This window comes from Gopherus evgoodei, chromosome 2, assembly GCF_007399415.2.
Source record: "Gopherus evgoodei ecotype Sinaloan lineage chromosome 2, rGopEvg1_v1.p, whole genome shotgun sequence".
In the NCBI taxonomy this organism is placed as follows: Eukaryota; Metazoa; Chordata; order Testudines; family Testudinidae; genus Gopherus; species Gopherus evgoodei.
In genome coordinates this window covers 11,031,894-11,057,797 of record NC_044323.1, presented here as the reverse complement: position 1 = coordinate 11,057,797, position 25,904 = coordinate 11,031,894, and the positions used below count along the sequence as shown (strand labels likewise).

At 46.8% G+C, this 25,904-nt stretch overlaps 1 protein-coding gene across 4 annotated transcripts in view; it reads left to right on the top strand.

Moving 5' to 3' along the window:
- The first annotated feature begins 16,626 nt into the window (after nt 1–16,626).
- Nucleotides 16,627–25,904, top strand: part of LOC115645395 (mitogen-activated protein kinase kinase kinase 3-like) — a 123,876-nt gene continuing 114,598 nt past the window's right edge. For 3 of the 4 annotated variants that reach the window (XM_030549991.1, XM_030549990.1, XM_030549987.1), the window contains exon 1: nt 16,627–16,947. The gene's annotated coding sequence lies outside the window, so the exon portion shown is untranslated. Of the gene's footprint in view, nt 16,948–19,658; nt 19,676–25,904 lie in introns of those variants that run through there. The other variant, XM_030549988.1, reaches the window with a different exon arrangement.

Sequence of the window (25,904 nt, the reverse complement as noted above, 5' to 3'; positions counted from 1 at the left end):
GGGTGGTGCTGCCACTGGGTCAGCGGGGAATACACAAACACACTGCCTCGCTTCCCAGCAGCACAGCTGGACCAAAGTCTGGTTCCCTTGGGCTACTTCCTACCCAACTCTGTCGGCATTGCTCTGTCGAGCCTGTGTTCTGTCTCACCGATGCGCAGTCAGGTAGCGTTCCCTCCAGTACCTTTCGGAGCCTTCAGCCTCCTCCACTAATGGGGAGCTGAGCTGTTGGTTCTGAGCCCTGCACAGGATTCAGCTCCCTAGAAGAGACATCTGCCCCCTTCCCTGGTCCAGGCCCAACTAAACTACAGGGCCCTCCCTTTATACTTCCTGTTCCACTCAGATACTTCTGGGAAAGGGGACAGGGCAAGTTTTGGCTCTGCCCACCAGGGGTCTCTCCCCATCGAGTCCCAAAAAGTCCTTTGAAGTTTCCAGTACTTCTCAGAGATGACATTAGTTGCGTCTCCTAGAGAGGTTACATACAATTCTACAATAACACATAAGCAAATGTACGTTTAATACAATGGACCTCAAAGGTATTAAACTTGATTCAGAAAGGTTTGTCCAGGATATTTCAAGAAATTACTGTAATTGTCACAGGGACATTTGGGATGGGGGGGGATCAGGCCATACAACCCAGAACTACTTGAACTATAGTCTGAGGACACAAAGATCAGATTGGCAAATTCTCAGCATTTGTTCCATATGATGTGAATTCAGAGGTACTCTCTGCAGGCAGCAGGGGGAACCAGGACTTAGACAAACAAGAACTTGAAGTTTATTAATAAGGAATAATTCATTTTGCAAAGAAAATAAACAAGCATGCTGATACCTCTGCTTATTACATTATTTATGCTCTCCTCACTCTTGCCTGGTGCATCCCTTCTGTTATTGTACCCACTTGTCTTATTCCTCAAGTCAGATTTTAAGGCCAGAAGAATCCGTTGTGATCAGCTAGTCTGTGTCCTGCATGAGCTCAGGCCAGAGAACTTCACCTAGTGATTCCTGAATCAAGCCCATAGCTTGTGGTTGAGCTAGAGCATTTATTTTAGAAAGACATGTAATAATGCTTTAATGTCTGCAAGGGATGAAAAATCTACCACATCGCAAAGTAAATTGTCCCAATGGTTCATTACCCTCACTGTTAAATGTTAGTACCTTAAGTATATCTACTTACATTATAAATTCTTCAGGAGGGGGCATCTTTTAGTTAACTGTATATGGTAGGGCTCTGACCCCTGATAAGGGTTCTCTGGGCACGACAATGAATAATGAGGAGGAGGAGGATGGTAAATGATAATTCAGTTACTGTATCTTCTGTTGTCCCCTCCTTCTTGAGAGCTTCTAAGAGAGATTATACTTTCTGATCCTCCAAGGTGCTCAGCACTTTGTCCCTAATCCAATAAAGCACTTTCGCCTGTGCTAAACTTCAGTACAGGAGTTGTCCTACTGACTTCCATCAGCCCGGGATCAGGCCCCAGATGAGCTCCCTGCAGATGATGAGTGAAACATACGTCAGCCACTGGATAGCATAGAAATACAAAGTTTGTTACCCCCAGTAATGCTGGCAAAATTCTATCCTGTCATAAGATCATGTAGGTGAAATTGCAGCTGGAGTGGTTTCATTTTGGTTAAGTGAATAGGAGGTAAAAACCAGAAGCCAGATCTTCAAGTGGTGTGGTTCAATATAGTTCCAATGAAGAGACATTGACTTACACCCATTGAAGATTTGCCCCACTCTTAAAATGGAAAGTTTAAATTCTACAGTTTTTCAAAGTCAGGGAAAGAAGCATAGGCTTGTGGTCACAAACACAGGATGGGGAACCAGAAGGTCTTTGTCTCTCTGGCTACATGCTTCCTGCATGGCCCGAGGCAAATCCCTTAATCTCTTTATGCCTCAGTTTCCTCTATGCTATTATACAGGTTTTATACTGCACTCATCACTATAGCATCTGAGCGCTTTCCAGTAGTGAATAAGCAACAAGACTACACATCTGTCACGTGTTTGTTCTCTCATCATCTCCCCAGAGGGAGAAGCATATGCAGTGGCGTGTCTTGTTTTTGGTAGGGTGTGGTTGTTGGGTTTTTTATTATATTGTGACAGGGTTCACTCACTGCTGGGGCTCCCCCTTGTGGTTGGGTCTGGGAATCAGCTCCCATCTGGTCTAGCACCCCCTTCTATCATTCACTTGCCCTGTGGCCCTTCTCACTCTCCAGGACTCAGGGCGCTCTCTCTACATGACTCTGATCACCTGGCCAGAGGGCTTATAGTTTCCCCTCCTGAAGTATCTATGTCGTGCCAGACCAACTGACTGGATGCCACCTTCACCAGTCCTGTGCCACTTCCCAGTGGCTGGTAGGGGAACCTGGGCCTGCCCGCTTCTCCAGGTTCCATGCCAGGGACCCTACAATCAGCAACAAAGGTCTACACAGTCTCAGCCCTTGCTGCTCTTTCTCTGGGCTTCTTCCTACTCTGCCTTCCGCAGGCTTTCTCCTCTGCAACTCCTCTGGGTAACACTTTCCTGAAGGGCTAGGATCCCAGGGCTTTTGCTCTCCTCTGGGTTTCCTCCTACCCACCTCTCTGTGCCCGGAGTGACTGCAGTCTCTTTCCCTGCAGCCCCTTTCTTCTCTCGACTTTCTACAAACCCAGCCTGCTGCTGCCTAGCAACCCTTCATCTTCAACGAGTACTTATCAATCAGGCCTGACTCTCCCCCAGATGCATCCTATAAAGTTAATTGGCCTCTTCTGAGCCATCTTATCCCTTTCAGGGCTGGGGTGGGATGAACACCCCATCAAATATACCTATACCTGTTCCTATGTGTTTATGTTGGAGAAGGCAGGTCAAATAAATGTGCCGTGCACTCAAAGTGGAAGATGGTATGGTTTGTGCGGGTCCTTAGTAACAGGTTTGTGATGGGTTGGGTCACAGAAATCCCTTTGGGACTGCCATCTGATGTGCCTAGACTACCTCTGAGCCCTTTTTCCCTGCCAGCTTGGGACTTCAGCATCTTGCCTTGTTTGAGCCAGACACGCTTGACTGCTGCAAACACAGATCCAAGTCTGAACCATGTCCCCCACAAGCTGCAGACTTAACTGACAACAGCCTGAGCCCACGTCCAGACTACCCCGCCGTATCGGCGGGTTAAAATCGATTGCTCGGGGATCGATATATCGCGTCTAGTCTAGACGCGATATATCGATGCTCGAGCGCGCTTACATCGATTCCGGAACTCCATCAACCCGAAAGGAGTTCTGGAATCGACACGGAGAGCTGCGGACATCGATCCCGCGCGGTGTGGACGGGTGAGTAATCCGATCTTAGATATTCGACTTCAGCTACGTTATTCACGTAGCTGAAGTTGCGTATCTAAGATCAATTTTCCTCCTCTAGTCTGGACGAGGCCTAAGAAGTGCTCCTCTCTCCATCACTCAGATACCCAGCTCTCAATGGGGACCAAACCCCAAATAAATCCATTTTACCCTGTATAAAGCTTATACAGGGTAAACTCATAAATTGCCCTCTATAACACTGATAGAGATTGGTTTCAGAGTAGCAGCCATGTTAGTCTGTATCCGCAAAAAGAACAGGAGTACTTGTGGCACCTTAGAGACTAACAAATTTATTTGAGCATAAGCTTTTGTGGGCTATTGTTTGCCCCCCCCCAGGTATTAATACGTATGCTGGGTTAATTAATAAGTAAAAAGTGATTTTATTAAATACATAAAGTAGGATTTAAGTAGTTCCAAGTAATGACAGACAGAACAAAGTGAATTACCAAGCAAAACAAAATAAAACACGCAAGTCTAAGCCTAATACAGTAAGAAAGTGATTACAGATGAAATCTCACCCTCGGAGATGTTCCAATAAGCTTCTTTGACACACTAGACTCCTTTCTAGTCTGGGCCCAATCCTTTCCCCAGGTACAGTCCTTGTTCCAGCTCAGGTGGTAGCTAGGGGGTTTCTCGTGACTGCAGCCCCTTTTGTTCTGTTCCACCCCCTTTTATAGCTTTGGCACAAGGCTGGAATCTTTTGTCTCTTTGGGTCCCCACCACTCCTTGTAAATGGAAAAGCCCCAGGTTTAAGATGGATTCCAGTACCAGGTGACATGGTCACATGTCCTGTGAGACCTCAAGCCTTCATTCTTCCCAATCTGATTCACAGGAAGGCTTGCAAGTAAACAGAGTCCTCCACAGTCAATTGTCCTAGTTTATGGGATCCATCAAGATTCCAGATCACCATTAATGGCCTGCATAATTACAATAGGACCTCAGAGTTATATTTCATATTTCTAGTTTCAGATACAAGAATGATACATTTATACAAATAGGATGACCACACTCAGTAGATTATAAGCTTTGTAATGATACCTTACAAGAGACCTTTTGTATGAAGCATATTCCAATTACATTATATTCATACTCATCAGCATATTTTCATAAAATCATATGGAGTGCAACATCACATTTAGTTCCCAGGGGAGTTCATTCCACAGCCTCAAATTGCCCCTGGAGAAGATTCTGCCTGCCACACAGATGAGCTTTACTCCTACGATTGAGAGTTCCACCACGCCAGAGAAGCAAAGCTGTCGGCCAGTCTCTGGCCCCGAGCTTTAGACGGTCTTTTAGGTATCCTGGGCCCAGGCCATGGAATGCGTTGAAGATAAGGGCTGAGACCTTTATCTGGATTGGAAATTCTATGAGAAACCATTATAGCGCATGGAGCACAGGTCTGATGTGGTGGCAATAGTCTGTGGTGTTGAGGAGATGCGCTGCAACATTCTGAACTACTTAGTTTTCTAAGTGCTGGAGCTTTCCTGCCCAGGTATATCACACTGCGGTAGTTCAGCCAAGAGGTGACAAAAGCACAAATAACTGAGGCCAAATGTTCATCAGCCAGGATGGGAAAGTGTTTCCTAGGCAAGAGAAGATGTTAGACAGCGTAACTCAGAGATGCGCTGCTATGTGAAAGTTTAGCGAGGAATCCAAGAGTATGCCTAGAGTAGGGACTGAAGTGGCCAGCTATCATGGGTTTGTATCTTCAACCACCAGATACTGCACTGTGGCTGCAAGCTCTTCAAAGTGCTTTTCTCTGCCCAACAGCATCACCTTGGTCTTACTCCGGTTCAGCTTCAGCCAGCTGATCTCATCCAAGCACTGGTCGATCGTGGTGGTAGTGGTGTGGTCGGATGTGGCGAAGGATAGTCAGAGCTGTGTATCATCTGCATACTCTTGGTACTTGAGCCTGTTGTCTGACCTGTTCACCTGGTGATTCCACATAGGCAACATGTACGGGGGGATGTGGGGTCATGTCCCTCCCCCTAGATTTCTGCTTGGCCTATTGGAATGGGGAGGGATAGGGGGTCTGTCCTTCTCCTGCTGCACCTGATGCATGGCATGCTCAGTCCCTGTCCTTGGCAGCCAGGCCTGTGTGGAGAGCAGAAGGGGTGGGACCAAGATCTGTCTTCAGTGAGACCAAGATCTGGCCCCCTGGCACTAAGAGAAAGCAAATGAAAGGAAAGAAAAACAAGTCAAACTCTTCACTCCTCCTCCTCCCCAAATCAATGTTTAGGCATAAATAATATTTATTGTGGTCTCTGCCAAAATGTGCCTAGAATAGCTTGTGGCTGTAGCTATTTAGGCTGTGAGATAGAGCAACTTTAACCTGCCCCTATTGTGCTAGCACAGCTGGATTTTTGCCATTCTGTCCTCATGGGTTTTCCACAGATCCATATTTCAAAGTTACAGCTCATGCAAAATGCTACTGTGTGAGCTTAGACAATCTTAAAAAACATTAGTCATGTTTCCTATGCTGCTTTACTAGGTTTCCTATTTGCAATCAAATTATTTTTAATTTCTACCACTTTCCTATTGTTTGCCAGAGAGATAATCATCTTATCTCAGCGGCTGGATAGTTCTCTACTTTCTCATGTAGCTTCAGAAGGATTAAATAAATACCCCAAACACAAAACGCACCAAGCTGGGTGAAAGGGCACTTCATGATCACAGGCTGATTGGAGGTTTAGGAAATGTCTTCTATTTTGGGGGGAGGGAGGGCTGGGGGAGAAGAGAGGGAAAGACCAAAGCATAGCTGCCATTGAGCTAATTTGCATGTCTGCAACTTTTGCATAGAACTCTACACATCTTCACAAAAAATGTGGGTGCATTTAGTGCAGGTGGAAGGCATTGGCCCATTTGATCACCAGTGATGAGGAAGGGCCACAGATGAGAGTCCCAAGCCCACAGAAAGAGAAGGCCTATAGAATCTTAGGACTGGAAGGGACCTCAAGAGGTCATCTAGTCCAGTCCCCTGCACTCATGGCAGGACTAAGTATTATCCAGAGGATCCCTGACAGGTGTCTAACCTGCTCTTAAAAATCTCCAATGATGGAGATTCCACAACCTCCCTAAGCAATTTATTCCAGTGCTTAACCACCCTGACAGTTAGGAAGTTTTTCTTAATGTCCAACCTAAACTGCCCTTGCTGCAATTTAAGCCCATTGCTTCTTGCCCTATCCTCGGAGGTTAAGGAGAACAATTTTTCTCCCTCTTTGTAACAACCTTTTATATACTTGAAAACAATTATCATGTCCCCTCTGTCTTCTCTTCTCCAAACTAAACAAACCCAGTTTTTTCAATCTCCCCTCATAGGTCATTATTTGCTAAACCCTTCTTCCTTTTTGTTGCTTCTCTCTGGACTTTCTCAAAGTCATAAAGAGGAACTGGGGTCAGATGTTTATGTGAAACAGCTCAAGAAGGGCAGGGATTATAAAATCATGAATGGTGTGGAGAAAGTGAATAGAGAAGTGTTATTTACCCCTTCACATAATACAAGAATCAGCAGTCACCCAATGAAATTAATAGGCAGCAAGTTTTTAAAAAAAGGAAGTATTTCTTCACACAATACATAGTCAACCTGGGGAACTCGTTGCTAGGCAATATTGCAAAGCTTAAAAAGTATAACTGAGTTAAAAACGGGAATTAAGTTCATGGAGGATATGTTCATCAATAACTATTACCCAAGATGTCCAGGGATACAAAGACATGCTTTGAATGTCCCTAGCCTCTGACTGCCAGAAGCTGGTAATGGAGCACAGGGGATGATGGATCCCTTGATGACTGCCTGTTCTATTCATTCCCTCTGGAGCTCCTGGCCTTGGCCACTGTCAGCAGAGAGGATACTAAGCTAGATGGACCATTGGTCTGACCCAGTATGGCTGCTCTTATGATTGGAGTAAAGTCAAAGGCGGAGCAAAGGAGTGTATCAGAGCGAGCAGTGAGGAGAGAACCCTAGGTAATACTCACTGCTCTGAGGGACAGTTGTGGAGTCCATGGACAATGGTATCCTGCTCCTGTACCAGATATGGACTGGGCTGGCTACGGATCTAGCTTATACTTACAGATGTGCTCATCATAAGATCCTTCAGTGCTCTGCCAGGTATGGCTGAGGCTTGTTTAAAGAAGGTATTTTACACACAGTGCCACCTAGTGGCTGAACAAGTTAGCCTTCCATTACAACAAGGGTCAGCAAGCTTTCAGAAGCGGTGTGCTGAGTCTTCATGTATTCACTCTAATTTAAGGTGTCGCGTGCCAGTAATACATTTTAACGTTTTTAGAAGGTCTCTTTCTATAAGTCTATAATATATAACTAAACTATTGTTGTATGTAAAGTAAATAAGGTTTTTAAAATGTTTAAGAATCTTCATTTAAGATTAAATTAAAATGCAGAGCCCCCCGGACCAGTGGCCAGGACCCGGGCAGTGTGAGTGCCACTAAAATCAGCTTGCATGCTATAGGTTGCCTACCCCTGCATTACAAGCAGAACTCTGCCCAGATGTGTATGCATGAGTCATAGAGAGTTTTCTTCTCCTAGACTTCTAAATGGCCATCGCCAGGAAGTGGGTTATGAGTAGATCTCTGGATTTCAGAGGCATCATTGTTCTGCAGAGCAGTGCCTATCCCCATCTTTCCTTCTGCCCCAGACAAAAAAAATCCTGGGTCTGAGTGTGAGGCTCAGTACTGAGTCAGGGACCCTGTGGCTAGCAATCTGAAGACTATGCCCTCTGATCTGTAAGACATGCCCCAGAATGCCCCTCAGCAGCTGCATTCCTGGAAGGCCTTCTCTGCCTCTGTCTGCCTGCAGATTTAAAGGGGAGCTCAAATTGGTTGGACAACTGGGATTTGAAATCAGGTAGCCTAATTTTCAGAGCTGCCAAGTCCCTACAGCTCCCATTTACTTGAAAGAGAGGGACAGCAACTCTACACCTCTGGAAATCAGATTGTAAATTCAGATCCAAATTCAAGTTTTGCAGTTCTGTCACATCTCCAGCAGAAAGTTGCTTAGATATGGGCTTCTGTGACTGGGTATATTGGGCATGACAGCACCCAAATAAGCCTGGCCATTGCAGACATCAAAAGGGAAGGAGTCGGATGGGCCCACCAAGGGGCTTGCAGTTCTAGCCACATTGCAAGCTGCAACAGTGCCCTGCCAGGCTAGAGGAACAGCAGCAGTGCCTCTTACGGATCCTGCAGGAAAGAAACAGCAACAGTTACAGGTCCTGGATAGACAAGAGGGGTCTACCTGGCCGGAGGCCTGAGGTCTGGCCAAGGAGATGTTATGGATATGGACAGATGGGACACTCAGTAAAGGCTTGCCCTCAGGTGAACCAGGGGAAAAAGACAGAGTTGCTGGAGTGAATTACAGGAAGAGCCACAAACTCCTCCAAAGCCTAAGAGGAACGAGGCCCAGTTGAGAACATGCTATGCCTGTGGGTAACTTGGACATATCAGAAGTACCTGCCTCTGTATGAACCATGATGGCAAGAGTGACTCAGGACATGAAAGGAACTGTATGGGCCCCAAGGGATACGCTGCCCACTGCCAAAGCTCAAGGGCAGCAGTGGTATGTTTTGCCTGCGGGGTGGCAGGGCATTTAAAACAACATTCCCCTCTTAGAGAAATGAGTGGCAACCAGAGAAAAGAAGGGGACCCCAGAAAGAGAGGAAAAAAGGAGGGGGTTTCTGGGGGCTGGAGTACACCAGAGATTGTCAAGGGAGATGTGGTCGTGATGATCATGGACCTGGCAGGGGGTCATTCCACACTCCCGGTAGTGGCTAGAAAGGAGCTAACACATGAAGTAACTGGGACAGAGAATGCCCAGGCAAATCATAGGGACAAACATTAGAGTGAATCAGACTGCAGTGGGAACTCAGACCCTGCGGCAAAGGAAAGACTTTCCAGACAAGAGGCCTAGGAGAGAGGCTGCTGAGAAACCAGGGCAAAGAATACTAATAGCTCTCCGGGAACAGAGGCCTGAGAGGGAACCCAGATTAAAAGCGGCAATGATTGTTCTAACCTTTCCAGGCACAGAGGCTTCGGAAAGAAGATCCTAACTAAGAAGGGCAAAAGACTAGATAGGAGGAGATGTTACTCTCAATAGTACCTAGGGTTGGCAACCAGTATTGTCCTGGAATCTTTAATTCCTGGAGAAGAATCATTAATTAAAACTTGTCATGTGATGAAACCCCCAAGAATACATTCAACCAAAATTGGCAACCCCACCCTAATCCTTCCCAGAAAAGGAGCAGTGAAGGGGCGTCTCCCAGGCCTGCCTAGAAAAGCTGGAGGGAACCAACCAATTGAAGCATAACAGGCTCAGGTAAAAGGCACTGCAGGAGTTGAGCTAGTCAGTTGCTGGCTGGGATCAGAGGGGCTAGGAAGGAGTGCAAAGATTTGAAACTCTCCAGGTGAGGAGGCCTGGGAAAGACCAAGAACTCAAGGACTGTAACCCTAAGGTAAAGGGTGAAGAGAAAGGGGCTATGTCGGCAGTGGCCCAGGGAATAGCAGCAGCAACTATTAAAGGAAGCAGCACAAGGCTGCTATTTGTAGGGTCCCTGGATTGGGACCCTGAGTAGTAGGTGGGAGCAGATCCCCCCACCCCATCACTGGCAGAGTGGTCAAAGCCCTGAGAATCATAGAAGATTAGGGTTGGAAGAGACCTCAGGAGGTCACCTAGTCCAACCTCCTGCTTAAAGTAAGACCAACACCGACTAAATCAGAAGGGGACAAAGTTTCATTTAGAAGCCCAAGCACAGGGCTGGAATTTACAGGGCTCAAAGACTGGGCTGAATCTTTCCTAATGTGGTATGCTGAGTGGGTTACATCCAGCTTCCTCATGACCAAACTGCTGCTGCTCGTATGTTACCACAGATGAGGAAACCAAGACATATGGCTTTTGTGATAAGAGATTTATGCTTGTCGTCTGTGGAGCAGTGCTGCAACTTTCTATACAAGCCCATTTATAAAACAAAACATATGTAAACAGTCAAGTTTTCATTGTTTCTGTGATTTCTCTCCCCCTCAGGATAGATGCAGAGGAAAACCTGCAGATTTCCACATGACTGGGTTCAGCGTACAGATAGATTTAACGCCAATAGGACAGATCCTCGGTGCAAATCAGCGTAGTTGCACTGGCTTCAGTGGAGCCACCTCAGTTCCACTGTGTGGGCCAATGTGCATGTTTGGGATGAAATAAAAATGTAGGTATAGTGGCTGCACTCAAATAGTTCATCTCAGGTCAGAAGAATATGAATGCACCAGTAGACCTATACTATCAGCATCCTCAGCAGGAATAGGGTATTGAGTGCAAAATATTGACCGAAGAGGCAACTAACTTCAGTAAAATAATAAGTGACTTCAGCTAACCTTATGTGAGCTGAGTAACTTTCACATCAGGACAAAGTTTGAAGAGATAAGACCAGATTCTCAGCTGTTGTAAATGGGTGTAGCTCCATTTAAATCAACGGTCAGGACAACCTAGACATTTTAATCCAGATCTGGACTTTTTCTGCAGTTCCATTTCTAGCCTGGATGCTGTCCGGTTACTATAAGTGATGAGCCAAATTCAAGAGGTTCAGAGTTTGGGGCTTTGTTTAGAAAAGTGTTCAGATGCTTCTCTGGACTTCCTGGGGAGCTGTAAACTCAGGCTAGAAATCCAGGCTATTTCCTGGGGTTTGGGACCTCTCTGCACATAGTCCCAGCTGCAATTGCCACAAGAAGAGTCTTCTTCATGGTATTTCCATACTGCTAGTTCTGGCCCTAGCTAAAATCCATAGTGTTCTGAGCTAGACCTGGCCCTGGCTGAAAGGTCCATGATGTACGTGCTGTGCCTAGAGACACAGATCATATAATGACCTAGGGCTTTCTGTCCAGCACATTTTTACAACTCTGACTAACAAACAGGATGATGCCCTTGTAAGCGATCTTCAAAGGATTCTGGTGTGTGTGGGAGGGTCTTTGAAAAATGATCCCTTATGCTGTCAGTTTACCAATCCCCAGTGGACAAGCTCTTTGCATTTTTGCTCTGTTCCGTTTGGCATTGAATCCCCCTGTGGTTGGTCCATGCAGATAAGGGGTTTGCAAGTCGTGGACCAGAGGCAGCTTGGAAGCGGAATGCTACTCTCAGCCCTTATTGCATGTGCAATATGCACAAGGGAGCAAATCCATTTGTTGTAGTCATGCAATCGGTCTCAGGGGAGTTACACCCAGCCTGGGTGAATCTGACCCAGGGTGCTGGAGATAATGGAAATGGACGAAAGAGTCGAGCTGTTTGAGCCAGTTCATAGCTATTGGCAATTACCTTTTTGTTATCTTCCTGTATGTGTCACATTAACCCCTCTGGGTTTTGTATCTGGACACCTACAGGAACTCAGTTTTCTACTGTTAATGGGAAGGTGGGTGAATGCACACAGTAAATAGAATGAAGAGGCTGTATTGAGACTGACTGGTGCAAACAGGACTCTGTAATGCTAACTGAACCCCCCCCTCCCGGCCCCGCTGCCTGGTGTCACCACATAAAATCTTCCTAAATCCTGGACTGGATGATATGGCCAAGGAAGGGATAGCAAGCTACACCACAGTGAGAGAATTTAGAATTTGCTACCTGAAATGTCCCTTCAAGCTGTGTTTTTGCTCAGGAATACTGTCCTGTGAACTAAATGCATTGATTTTTTTAAAATACGGAAGTAACTGAAAGTGTCTTCCAACAGACTTACTTACTAAGTGATAACAACTAGTATAGGTATACAGCATCACAGAAAAACTCAAGGCAATTTACAACCTAAGTCTAGGGAGGATTTCACCCACCACTGACACACATGGAAGAGAGCCTGACAGCCGTTCAGCAGCCACAGCTGCACCATGCCATAGTTTAGGACAGGAGCTGAAAACGGATATTGTATCCAATAGAAAGCATGGGAGAATTGTAGGTTAGGCAGAGTGTATTTAGCGGCACTGGAATCTGGTCAGTGATCTCTGGGCCATGTATTCATGTCCCACAGAAACCAAGCTATCGCCTGTAGGAGTCAGATAAAGTTGAATAAAGCCAAATATCTACCCCTCAATGATAAATAAAACAATATAGTTGTTCAGAAATGCTGCCAGTCCAATGTTTGTAAAAATATCCTTTCTATGTAAATATGGAGAAGGCTATTAATGCAGATTAATATTAATCAGTGGTATTGCATGACAACTGCACCAAAATATTTTAATCCACCTATACATTAAGCCTTTGTATTTGTGTTTAGGCTTCTTCCAGGCTTTATAGATCCCACAAAGAACAATTAATGGGTACAGAATAACTCTAGATCTGAGGCCAGTTCCTCAGTTGGTGTAAATCCGCACAGCTCCATTGATTCACGGGAGTGATGCTGAACATGGTGTTGTTATCACTTAGCTCTGCTGGTGAGAAACACCGTACAAGAGCACAAACCATTTTACAAAGGAGGTTAGACTCATTACCCTTATTGTACAGTTGGGGGAACTAAGGCACAGAGCAGAGCAGTGACTGGCTCAGGATCACTCTGCAGAAGCAGGAATAGAGGCCCCAGCCCAGTGCTCTGTCCATTGAGCCACACTGCTTCCATGCTGATTTACACCAGTGAAGTACTGGATGCTGGTCATCTTGTGGTACTTCCACCATCCAGGAACTGAAATACCTAAGTCTTGCATTGTGTCATGCCTCTAGGTGTATTTTCAAACCATTAAAGAAGCTCCCAAGAAAATAATCACCCAGGGTGGGATTTTCAACAGTACTCAGTGCTGGCCTAACTCTGATTCCAGTGAAGTCAACGGTAAAACTCCCATTGATGTCAGCGGTAGTAGAGTTAGGATCATGCCTAAGTAATTCCAGATCAGAGCAGCAAATAGGACTCCCTGAATCCAGTGGCTGGCCCTGCATAATGTCCTGTCCTCATGCACATGAGTGGGTGACAGAATGCTATAACTCTCTAGTGGCTAGATCCCAACAAGACTAAAGGACCTCCTGCTGCTACCAGCTGAGGGAGATCTTTTTGCTCAGTGGCTTATACCTCTGAAGCTCAAGAACCAGGATTCTATGCCCAGCTCCAAAGGTTCGTGTGTGCTCCATATAATAAATGTGGGTGTCTGCAACACATGAATTCCTCACTCACATCCCCGATGGATGGGAGCCAAACCATTTGAAATGTAACTCAACAGCAGAAGTTGCAGGAGTGAGAGCAAAGGCGCAGATTGGGGCAATCTCCTTCCCAAAGCCAGGTGGTTTAGGAGATTCTTACACCACTGCTCAAGCTGACAGGGCAAGCTGGAGTCAGGGTTGACTCCAGCAACAGTTCAGTCTCACTGGAAATCTCCCCATAAGCTCCATAAATACTGTGCAAGTGGGAAATACTATTTGATTACACCAAGACCTCGCTTGGTGTAGTAAAATCCTTTATGGAGTGAGGAAACACAGTGATTTGGGCTGGAGCCAGGCACTGTTATTTGGTATACAGAAAAGGGTTTCTATGGATTCTATGAATAGGTCATGGCAATTATAGACTAGGTTGTGAGATCTGAATCTCTCCGGAGAGCTCCTTGGTTTGTGCTTCTATTACCTTTGCAGACAATGACACTTACCTTCTTGCAGCAACTAATCATTTAAAAACCTAAGGAGAATGGGGCCAGCTTTAGGATTTTGCCAGGGTGGTGGTGGTGAAGAGGGTGGCTGGGAAGTGATCAGCAAGGGTATTTTTAGAAGCTCTATTCCTTACATTTGTCCTTTTCTCTCTCTCATCCATCCAGTTAGAATGAAATTGAGTCCAAAGATTTTGCCTTATTGAAGTCCTTCTTAAACGCAGAGGTCTTAAGTGGGATTTAAACCCATAGGCTTTGTGGTGGCCGCTCTGTATAAGGGTGAATTTCACCCTTAAACCACAGCAGACTCTGTAGTCCCACATAAAATTGTGTTTAAACTGGGGGCCACAAGGGATCCCTGGGAAGCACAGCATAAGTTTGAGCAGCCTTGAGGCCAGGCAAGCCCTGCAATAGCCTCAGAATGCCGGTTATGCAGCAGGGTGTTAAAGCCACTTGTGACACCCATCTCCTTGCTACAAGCACCAGGATGGGATAACTGAGAATCAGGCCCCAAAGAAAGTGAACTAAAAGCAAAGCAAACAAAACAACCCAACCCACAATCTTCTGGTATTTCTTTTATGCAGAAAAGGATGGTTACAGAAGTGAGTTATAATGATGCCAACTGTTTGGGGTGATGAACAATGTGTATGTTGAAGCATTGCCAACTCTTGCAATATTTGGTGTCTTTCTTAAATCCCCAGCTCCTGGAGTCAGGTGATTGCACCAGAATCTCAGCTTTCCTCCCTCCCCTTAAAAAAGAAAGTATGGGTGAAATCCTGGCCCCCTTTAAATCAATGGCAGCCTAAAGTTTCTAGCCTTAATGGCTGCAGAGAAAAGTTGGGAAATGCAACCTCTAAAGGCTCAAAACTCAGGTGTGTTGTGAGCAAGACACGAAAAGTCATTCTTCTGCTCTACTCTGCGCTCGTTAGGCCTCAACTGGAGTATTGTGTCCAGATCGGGGCACCGCATTTCAAGAAAGATGTGGAGAAATTGGAGAGGGTCCAGAGAAGAGCAACAAGAATGATTAAAGGTCTTGAGAACATGACCTACGAAGGAAGGCTGAAAGAATTGGGTTTGTTTAGTTTGGAAAAGAGAAGACTGAGAGGGGACATGATAGCAGTTTTCAGGTATCTAAAAGGATGTCATAAGGAGGAGGAAGAAAACTTGCTCACCTTAGCCTCTAAGGATAGAACAAGAAGCAATGGGCTTAAACTGCAGCAAGAGAGGTTTAGGTTGGACTTTAGGAAAAAGTTCCCGTCAGGGTGGTTAAACACTGGAATAAATTGCCTAGGGTGGTTGTGGAATCTCCATCTCTGGAGAAATTTAAGAGTAGGTTAGATGTCTGTCAGGGATAGTCTAGTATTTGGTCCTGGCATGAGGGCAGGGGACTGGACTCGACCTCTCGAGGTCCCTTCCAGTCCTAGAATCTATGAATCTATGAATATAACTCAAAAATATATCCCCTACATTTATAATTTTTAAACCCGTCTCATAACTGTGATCACCAGGTCTGGCTTGTGACATTTCAACATTTAGGGTTGGCAAGCCTGATGAGGCAAGGTTTGTCCTTTGCTACACTGATCAGTGCTTCCAAATTAATTAAATCTAGTCCAGTGATGGGGGGAAGGGGAAGGAAATTCTCAGCTTTTAAGATAATATTAACTAAGTTAACCCAGAAAGCTCTTATTGGGCTTGATCCTGGGGTCAGTCCTAGGGCCTATGCTGTGCCTGACACACCAGATGCTCACAGTGGTCCATTCACTTCATAACGTGATAGAGAAAGCTGACTTTAATACCACCTTTGACATTAAAAAAGCTAATGTTAAATGTATATAATACACAGGTTGAGAAAAGAGTGTTTGTACATCTGGGTATAGTGCTTAGATTATCCACAAATACAAAGTTTGTTTTTAAAGTTATAATATACATATAGTGCATAATCATCAGTAACCCAAATTTAGGTGAGTAAATTTAAGAATACAGTTTAGATATTGGCATCCAAGTAGTCGGGTACATCACTCATAAAAAGTTAAACAGAGAGTTGGTTGTGGAAAGCACATATATCAATGTGTGGCGACTGTCCCTCAGTAATTGAGAAGGAGGGTAGGTTGTCCATTTAGAAACATTCTAGGCTGCATTGTAAGCCCAGGGATGGGGCCATGGTGTTTCCAAGCCTGTGTTAAGCAACCACGTTGCATTGTAAACCCTGGTTCACAACTGCTGAAGCCAGGTCTCCCAGCCACGCTGTGTCTATCCTGCACTGCACAGACCTTCTGACTCCGGCCAGTGGCTTGAGCTGCATCCACACTGGCTTGGACCAGGTTCACAGTGCGACTTGGGCTCTGACCCCACCCCCAGGCTCCTAGGACCCGAGTCCTGAGGGCTTGCTGAGCCCAGTGCGGCTGCTTTGTGAGGGGGGGGAGCTTGGGTTCAACCCTGAGCCAGGGTCACGCTTAGCCTGCAGCGAGGCCATCCCAGGGCGGCACTTTGCTTTCGCGGCTCCTCCTGGCCCGACTCCCATTGACGGCAAAGGGAGCAGCCCTGAGCCGGCCCTGAACCCCTGTGGCTGTAGCCAAGGCGGAGCCAGCCAGGCTCCCTGCCTCCGCCCCATTGGCCGGGGCGGCCCGGCGTCAGCGCTTCCGCCCCCGCCTGCCGCTGTGCCACAACTGGCTGCAAAGTTTCCGCGCCCGCCCCACGCGTCCCGTGCATGCGAGCGGAGCCCGCGGGCGCAACTTTCCGCGCGGCTCCTGCTGCAGGGAGACGGCGGCAGTAATCTCTGCACCTTGCCCGCGGGGATTAGAGCAGGGGCGGCCCTGCCCACGACGGCTGCTCCGCGCTGGGAGCTGGGGTCGTCGTCTGTGGAGTGGGCGCTGGACCGGGGCCGGGGGAGGCATGATCTGATCCGGAGCCCGGGCGCCGCTTTGGGTCCGTTCCGCCGGCTGCCTCCACCTCTCGCTGTGGCAGCAGCCGCAGCCGGTGTCCGCTATGGAGCGCCAGGTGTGACAGAGGCGTTAGACGAGGTAAGGCGGCCCCCCACCCTTTCAGGTGCTTGCATTGGTCCGCTCCTGTGGCTCTTTCTTCCCTTTCTAGAGACTTTGGCAGCCCCCCATTTGATACCGGGTAGAAACCTGTTTGCATTCCCAACTCCCTGCCACCCCCCTTCCTCCCCAGCCATGGGTTTTCCGTTCATCGTGTGTCAGTATTCAAAGTTGTAGTGTTATTCCTTCCCCCCCCCACACACACACTTTGATTGCAGACTTCCTGCATTTCTGTGTCCCCTGGGTGGGAGCTGGTTGCACGAAAAATTAAGTGCCAGGAAAAGCAGCTGCTGCTGGGACGCCTGGGATGCATTAAGAGGTACTGCTGGCTGCGATCAGGGCGCTTGTTTGGTCCCTATCTGCGGTGATCTTAATGGTAACGCTGAGAAATAAATACCTGAGTTTTCTGCTTAGCAGGCCGCAGCAATTTTATAATGGTGAGGGGCAGAGTTATTAAACTTCTGGAGCTCTGCAGAGCGTTTCAGGTGAACGCCTCTTACCGAGGCAGGGGTTCTCAGTACACAGAAGTTTCCCACCCCTCCTTTCTTCCAAAAGCGGTGTGGGTTTTGATTATGAGAAGTTGTGTTAATTTTTCCAGTCTTGGTAATGAGATCATTGTATATTATTCCCTCTAAATAACTGAGATCTAACAGATTAAAAAACATATTCAGCTGAGAAGTTGTGTAGAATCTGCAGAGCACTGCTAAAACAATCTGAGGACGGGGGCAGTGGATAAAGGCACAGAAATGCCATGTGAAATTGAATTATTTCTCTGTATATAAGCTTGGCTGCTCAGAACTCTTTGATGCAGGGACCCTATTTTTGTTTTGTATTTGTACAGCGCCTAGCACTATGGGGTCCTGATCCATAACTGAGGCTTCTAGGCTTGACTGAAATATTAATAATTATTCATGGACCATAGGCCAGATTAATCTATTGTAGGCAAGAACGGGATTGCCGCTGAGGTATATATGGAATAGAGTTAGAGGAATGTGTACAATTATTGGGCCAAATGCACCCCAGTGTAACTCTATTACCCTTTGCAGTCATTTGCTCCCTGATGATTTATCATAATAAGGGTACAAGTCCCTTTGTAAAGCATGCAAACAGCAGGGCTCCCTGCTCCAAACACCTGCTAATGTAAAGGTCTGATTCCTCAAGTCCATTGTGTGTGTGTGTGTAAAGTCCACTGACATCAGAGGGAATTCCCTATGCAGAGGATTTGCAGAGTCTCACTGCAGTGCAGCTACAGTTCAATCACAGAACCAGCTCTGGGGTACAGTCTGTGAGAAGGGTGAGTGGGGGAGGATTTGCAGCAGGCATGGGTTTGAAGGAGGGATTTGCAGAACCACAGAGCTATTTGGCCCAAGAGAGATTGTTCCTACTGTGGGGGTGTGGCATGAGCAATAGTCATTGCAAGCCAGTAGAAATATGGGAAATATGGCATGGGTTTTTCCCCTTCCACCCAGTTATATTTGAGTGGATTGCAGCACGGAGTCTCCATAGAATCATGAGTTGTGCCATGTTAGCACATACAGGTTGATGCTGCAGGAAGTTTATTTTGCTAGCACCAAACTTCAGATAGACTGGGCTGGACTGAGAGATGACGTGTAAGGGGCTAGAAGTTCATGCCAATACGTAGGCGTGAGTCTGAGGAAATCTAAATTGGTGTATCATGTAAATAGAATAAGGTGTATATCTTACCAGCTAGATAAACCTCTGAGTTTGTCCCACCGTCTTTGAGTTTTCTGATGACGTCCTCTTCCTCTTTTTGTTTTACAAGGGATCATTATCTGGTGTTATTTTTGCACAGAGACCTGACTTTAGCTCATTGCAAGTCAGAGATTGCCTACAGGAGGAGTTTTGCCTGAGTAGGGCCAGAAAGCCAAATGCTCCCTTCCCCTTTTGCAGGCGGCAGAGCAGAGGATGTGGTTGAGAATTGTGGAGCTGTGCAGTCAAAGAAGGAAGCAGGGTCTTGGAAGCATTGTAGAGGAACAAGACCTGGCTTTCAGCAGAGTTCCTAGGGTCTGTGCAGACTTTGGGTGATCCAAGGGGTTTTTCTGGGTGAAATCACCTGCCTGTTCCATGGAGGACAATGGGTAACATCCTGGCAGAATGGGTGGTAACTGGCTGAGTTTTCAGTCCCCTATGCGCAGGTTGCCACAGCTCTAAGCGGGAGCTTAGTTTAGGCAAAGAGAAGTGTAGAACTGATGCCTGAGAATGTAGAAATCTTCTTAAGTTCTGCAGGAGTTGAACTCCTCTGTCGCTTTGCAGATGTTTAGCTGTCTTCATAAGGAATTTAGGACTGTGACGCTGTGTTATCCGAACCCTGGAGTTTTATACTGATTTCAGATCTGCCATGAGACGTTTGCAGAATCGGAGTTCATCCGCACAGTCCTGCACAGTCTATTGCATTGACGGGTTTGATCACTTCTAAAAGAACCTCTGTTGGTGCCAGAATGCATGGTTGGGTGGGCCGGTCTGTTTAGTTGTGGATTTAAAGGCTCTTTTATATGTTGCGTCTCTAAAATGGTTTCAGTACCTTTCGTTTTTTCCATGTGACTTAGTTTCCTATTGGAAACCCACAGCCCCACTGTGTAAACATGCTAATAGGAGGGCTTGGGGTTTTTTTTTCTTTGAGGCAGTGAGGAGGGTGCATCTTCCTGTAGGGATACTGACTGGAACCTGGCCTGAAGGGACTGCCAACAGGGTGAGTGGGGCTACTTTGCTAGTAGCCAGTAGATTAGGTTAAAGCTTAAGGAATGTGCTGCCTCCTCCATCCCATCCAAAGTGCTCATGTTGTCTGCTGATGACTGGTGGTATTGTACTGTTTGACAGGCTTGCAATAATGCCTGAATCTACACTTGCCCCCTACCCCCACCTCAAGGCAATGCCTATCTGGCCCTCCCCGGGACTCTGCATGCTGAGGCTGGGGACACCAGAGAAAAGACAGACTAACCCCTCCTTCCTCTCCTATGCTGGCTAGCAGGATTCAGGGACCAGGCAGGAAGGGGTTAAGGGCTTTGAGTTCCAGCTGACTTGTCCTTCCATCCATGACACACCCCAGGCTCTTAACCCTTTCCTGCCCAGTGCTTGAAACCTACTTCAAACCCGGGAGAGGTTTTAAAGCCAATCTTTTCCAGTGACTTCAGCACCCTCTTATCACCTGGACTCCATTCAGGGTGGGTTCAGTGGGACTAGGATTTGGCTGTAATGTTGTCAAGCCTCGGTATAAGTATACTCGGTCTAAGTATCTCAGCTTCATTATTATTATTATTATTATTATTTTTTTTTTGCCCTGCCTCCCAGATACCTATTAAATTACAATCTTAGAACCAAAAAATGTACAGAATGTCTGCTGTGTACCCCGCAGATGGAAAAATCATTTATATAAGGATGAAGAGAGAAAATATGGAATTTAGCTTGGTTATTTTTGATTTCTCTCTGAGACCTCAAACACTATTCAGGCTTCCCAGAAAACTATATATGGCCCACTAATCCTGAATCTAGTGGTGTACGGATTTACCTTGAGCCTCTGGTTTTTTTGTTTTGTTTAAAGCAAAGCAAGATGAAATGACTAATCCTGCTGTCTTTGTGAATCCCTTCAGGAAAGCATCAAAGGAATAATATGGCTTGCAGATGTAAGGGCCGAGTTACCCGTTGTGGCAGAGCAGTTAGTTGGCTACAGGACTTCACATCTGCTGCGCAGCAGTGCTTGCCAGCTGAGCTTTTGTTTCTTTTGTTGCAATCATCTGTATTGAACAAATGTCGGTTTTCAGAGCTCTTCACATGACTTAAGTGCTGCCATAAAAAATAAGATGGCGGAAAGCTCTGTGTTCCTGCCGCCCACCCCCGCAATACTTTACAGAGGTGGAGCCTGCACCTAATATTACAAACGGTAAAGAAATAGGGATGGTGAGCCAATGGGATTGTCACATGAGCTGACCTTTACTAGGGGAAGCCTCAAGAGTGGGAGTTGGGATGCCTGAGTTCTATTCTTGAGCGTGCCATTTAGTGACTGCATGATTTGGGGCAAGTCTTTCTTGTGTGCCTTAGTTTCCCTCTCTTTAAAATCGTAATGGTGATACTTAGTCCAGGGGATGCTGTGAGGCTGAACTAGTTAAAGTTGCAAAGCACTCTGAGATCCTTGGATGAAAGCCCCCACAGGAGTGCAAAATATTCTCAGTCCTATAGAGTGAAATCTGTTCTATTTGTGGTCTGATACAGTGCCCATGAATATGGATCAGTGTGCCTTCTAGTGATGCCTAAAGCATTGTGACTAACAATTGTCCTCTGTGGTTCAGTCTCCATTTCTTTCCCTAGAAGGGGAAAGAAGAGTCCTCTTCTGTTTGGGAGGGAAGTTATCTGTTGTCTGTGTTTGTGTAGGGTGGTTGTTTGTTTTTTAATCTCAGCCTGCTTCTGTGGTTCTTTGGAGTCTAACATTGCGTTTGGACAACAGTGTGATTTTAATAAGGATCAACCACAAAATCACTGTGACCCAACTCTGATCTTTAATAATAATATAAGGACTTTAACCGTTTAAGATCTTTTAAATAGGTACCCGGGCCTGCTTCTGTTGGAGTCACTGATAAATTGCTGATTGCGTAAGTGCAGTTACACTAGAGATTGGAGGGGCAGGGAGGTTGGCAGGAGTGCAAATGCTTGAGCTTTGTAATTGCAATATGAGACATCAGCCGGAGAGTGAGCAGTTGTTGGGGGACGTATGCTCCCCACTCCTCATTAGCTACATCTATGGCTCACTGATTTCAATGGGATTAGGATTGGACCCTAGGAATGCAGCATGCAAATAGTCACATTTTATTAGAAGATTGGCCGAGCTGTGTCTGATTTCACAACCCTGTCACTCCTGGGGGAATACAGACAATCCTCATCTGTACATGCAGCTTGTTACTCTGTGGGCCAGCTGGGTGAACAGCTCCTCGTGCAGGAGCCCCATTGAAGTCACTGGAAGTATTGGTGTGAGGAATTGCCCCGCAGTTGAAGAAAGGGCTTCACCAGCTGGCCTTAAAACTTCCCACTGCTACTCCCAGTGGCTCACCTTCCCCAGCAGCAGTGCTGGCAAGATCACAGATGTACACACGGTGCTGGTGGTGGCCGGCGTTTTAAGCACCGTCTCACCTAGACCTGCTCTAAAATAGCTGGATGACGTGGGACCGGGAGCCCAGTGTATAGTAGCGCTACTGCTGTTGTGCCACTAAAACAGAGACTGCAACAGTGGGAATACTTGGGTCAAAAAGCAGTGACCTTCTCATCCAATTCTTACTTGGGCAAATTGCCCTGGAGACGTCCAGACCGAGCGAGGATTCCACACTGAGGCCATTGTAGTTAGAATGAGGAGAGGTTTGTCAGCTGAATTAAAGCCTCCTCATTCTACATGCTGTGGACTGGGAGATGATTAGAGGTAGCCCAAGAAGGAGAAACAGTGGCAGTGAGGATGGAGCTGAGCTGGGAGTTTGGCTCAGAGTCTGGGGAGCTGCATAGGGCAAAGTCCAACTGGTAGCGTGTGCAGCAGCTAGTGAAGAAGAGCCCGATCCTGGAAAGGGTGGGGCTGCATATAGTACTAAACAGGTATGACACCCAGTCATAAGTGCATGCAGGATCAGGCCCTAAGAAGGGATGGACAGATCTCCCCAGCCCCAGGAGGGGATTGGAGGCCAAGTGATTCTGTCCAGGGGCACACAGCCTGGAGTGTGTTATAGCTATCGGGGCGTGGAAGTTGTACATTAAAATAAGGAAAGAGGGGAGGTGTCCATGGATAGGTTTGTAGCTAGTGGTGTGACATTGTTAGGAAAGGGGCATCTTGTGATGCTGGACCTACCTGCTCTGGGAAAGGGGTCAGTGCTTTGACAAGTCCTCTTACAAAACGTCCCATGAACCTAGCTCTGACGAAACGTGCTAGCCTGACAGCTGCAGAGAGGGAAGCCTCTGGAGTATCCAGAGACCAATAGGTCTGGGATGGGTAGCGCTGTGCAGGCTGTCCCCAAACTGACCCTTAACCCTGTCTTGGGGGGAGCTGCCACATCTAAGCCTTTGTGCTTGGACCCTTGCTAGCGCTTGTAAATGCTAGTTAGTCCCAGCTGGGGTAGGTCTAGTCTCAGCTGGGGCCACTAGTTCACTGGGAGATTTGTTGAGACCTACCAGACTCGTCCTAGTACATGTGAGCCGCTGAGCAGTGAGTTGTTTTGATATTGCTGTGTGTGTTACACTACTCTGGCGCTGTGTAAGCATGGCACTTGGCATGCCATGGGTCAGCTACTTGAGTGCTGTAAATCAGTATCTCTCCTTTGGTTGACACCAGGATTTACACTGAGGATCTGACTCCAGACAGGTTCCTTGCCCTAAGCAGCTTACAGTGGAAGTTAAGACTAGAACAACCATGGGAGATGATAATGCAGAGATGTGACTGTCCTGACTTTCCGAGGTGCTACCTCTCCTCTTACCTCCCCCTTCCCTGCGTACACTCACTTGGCCTCTGAGTACAGTGTAGGGGGCTAGGTTTTGATCTGTTAAAGTCCAGTGAATTGGGGCTTGGTTACCTCCAAGACCATCTTTCTCCTCCTGTGATCAGCAGACGTGCCTGAACTAACAGCCTTGTTTAAAAGAAAAGAGGTTGCTTGCTAGAAGAGAGTTTTTGATTCTGGAACTTGCCCTGATAACCTTTAGGGCATGCTACAAAGTCTTATTTTTCACCCCTGCCCCGGACATGGTGCCAATAAGCCCCCAAATCTGGGAATGTGTCGCTCTCTGAGTGGTTTGTGTGGACTGCTCAGATTGAGCACAAACCATATATGAGATACAGGGCCCTTGGGGAAAGGCCCATTGAATAAATCAATGCACAGACAGATAGTTGCCATTGTACATGACCCAGATTCTGTCTTTGCATTTGCATGGTTTCCATGGACTTGCTGAATGTGCCCAGTCCTTTCTGTTTTATTTTGAATGGGTTCCTATACCATGTTCATCAGTGTATATTTGAGTGACTTCCAGCTGTTCATTGAGCCACATGAGTAACATCTGTCCTGTGTTTTTTCTCACTTGCACTGTCCAGAGGGAGAAGTGTGTGCAGAGGTGTCTTGTTTTTCAGTTTTTAAATGTTTGCTGGGGGGGAATACAATCTCCTAGCCAACCAGAGATGCTCGGGAGCATTGCCTATACCAGGGGTAGGCAACCTATGGCACAGGTGCCGAAGGTGACACGCGAGCTGATTTTCAGTGGCACTCACGCTGCCCGGGGCCTGGTCATCGGTCCGGGGGGCTCTGCATTTTAATTTAATTTTAAATGAAGCTGCTTAAGCATTTAAAAAACCTTTACGTACAACAGTAGTTTAGTTATATATTGTAGACTTATAGAAAGAGACCTTCTAAAAACATTAAAATGTATTACTGGCACGCGGAATCTTAAATCAGAGTAAATAAATGAAGACTCGGCACAGCACTTCTGAAAGGTTGCCGACCCCTGGCCTACACTTCTGCGGGAGCCCATGCCCCAACACACGTGCCTCCAAAGGCGGTGTCTGTGGCCAAATTTCCTGAGAGCTCAGCAGTGGGGACTGGCAGAAGCCCACCTTCCTAGGTCTTGCTCAGTGGCCTAAATTATGTCACTGAACATCCCCTCATCCTGCCCACCCTTCTTTGGCCAGATTCAGGTGTGTCATTGGCAGGCTACGAAGGAGTCCTCTTCTGCAGCCCCTCTTGTTCAGAGGTGGGGAGAGGGTGCATAGACAGACTGACACCTGAGGGGCGCAGGCAAACCATCTGCATATCTCTACTGTTTATCTCTAGTTAGGAGTCTGGGAACCATCAGTAGATGAAATCTAGTTCTTTCTAAGCCCATGCTGTGGGAAGCTTATGTCCATTTGCCGCAACATTGCGGGGCTTGAAAAATTTGCTTGATCCTTGCTAGTCAGAAGAATAAATCTGCTATCCAGGGGCTGAATAAAAATAGTGTGAATAGGGGGGAGGGGGCTCTGGTGAGGTTCATAGGTAGTGCCCTGTTGAGAGGCCTGTTTCGCCACCAGCAGCTGATGGGAAGGTGCTGAGATTCATACAAGGCTGATGCCTCTGGTCTCTGCTTTTGAATCAGGCTCAGGCTAGTACGTGTCTGGTAATGTGGAGCCATACTCCGGCTTGTGGAACAGGATATGGCATTGTCTCTCTTTCCTTCTCCTCCTCCCCATCCTTAGCCTCCCTTCCCCTCTGTTGCTGCCCCGCCTCCCCCCTCGGCTGCTGCGGAGCGTGGTGCTTGGATCTGGACTGGGCCTGGACTTGGGTTCTGTGCTCAGCTGTGAGGGCAAATCGAGGCTAGTGCTCAGGTCTGGCTCCTCGGGTCAGGCTTGAACCAGCACTGGGAAATGACACTCCTCCCTGCTTGGGATCTGTCCTGGAGCCAAAACTGATGGGGCAGGAATGGATCTGGGATTCCAGGGTATTTGGGCTGAAATTCTGTTTTTGTTTCTAAGCAGATGGGCCTGGCCCAATCTGCTTTTTCAAAAATGAAATGTAGAGAATCCTGGGGCATATGTGAGAGAGAGAAAAGTCAGTTGCTTACCTGGCATTACCAAAGCAAGGAGATGTTGCTTCCCATGACTCATGAAACACACTGTAGGCTCTCCTAAGAGTGGGTGAGCTCATTATTTTGGCTGGGACTTGGCATCTGGTTTCCTTAGCAATCTTGGCTGGGGGGCAGGGAGGGGCGGCTTGTAGGAAGGATGGGGCTGCAGGAAGGGATTTCCAAACTTGTTTCTTTGCATGAGTGGTGTGAAACCTTGGACTTGGCTACAGTGAAACACAGATGGTTTTGTGCATCGCTAACTTATGGAAAGACTTGTGGATTCATATCCCTTTCCTTTTCTTAGGGCTTGTCTACACTTAAAGAATACTGTAGTAGCACCTATGTAGAGCTCAGTATAGTGACTACCT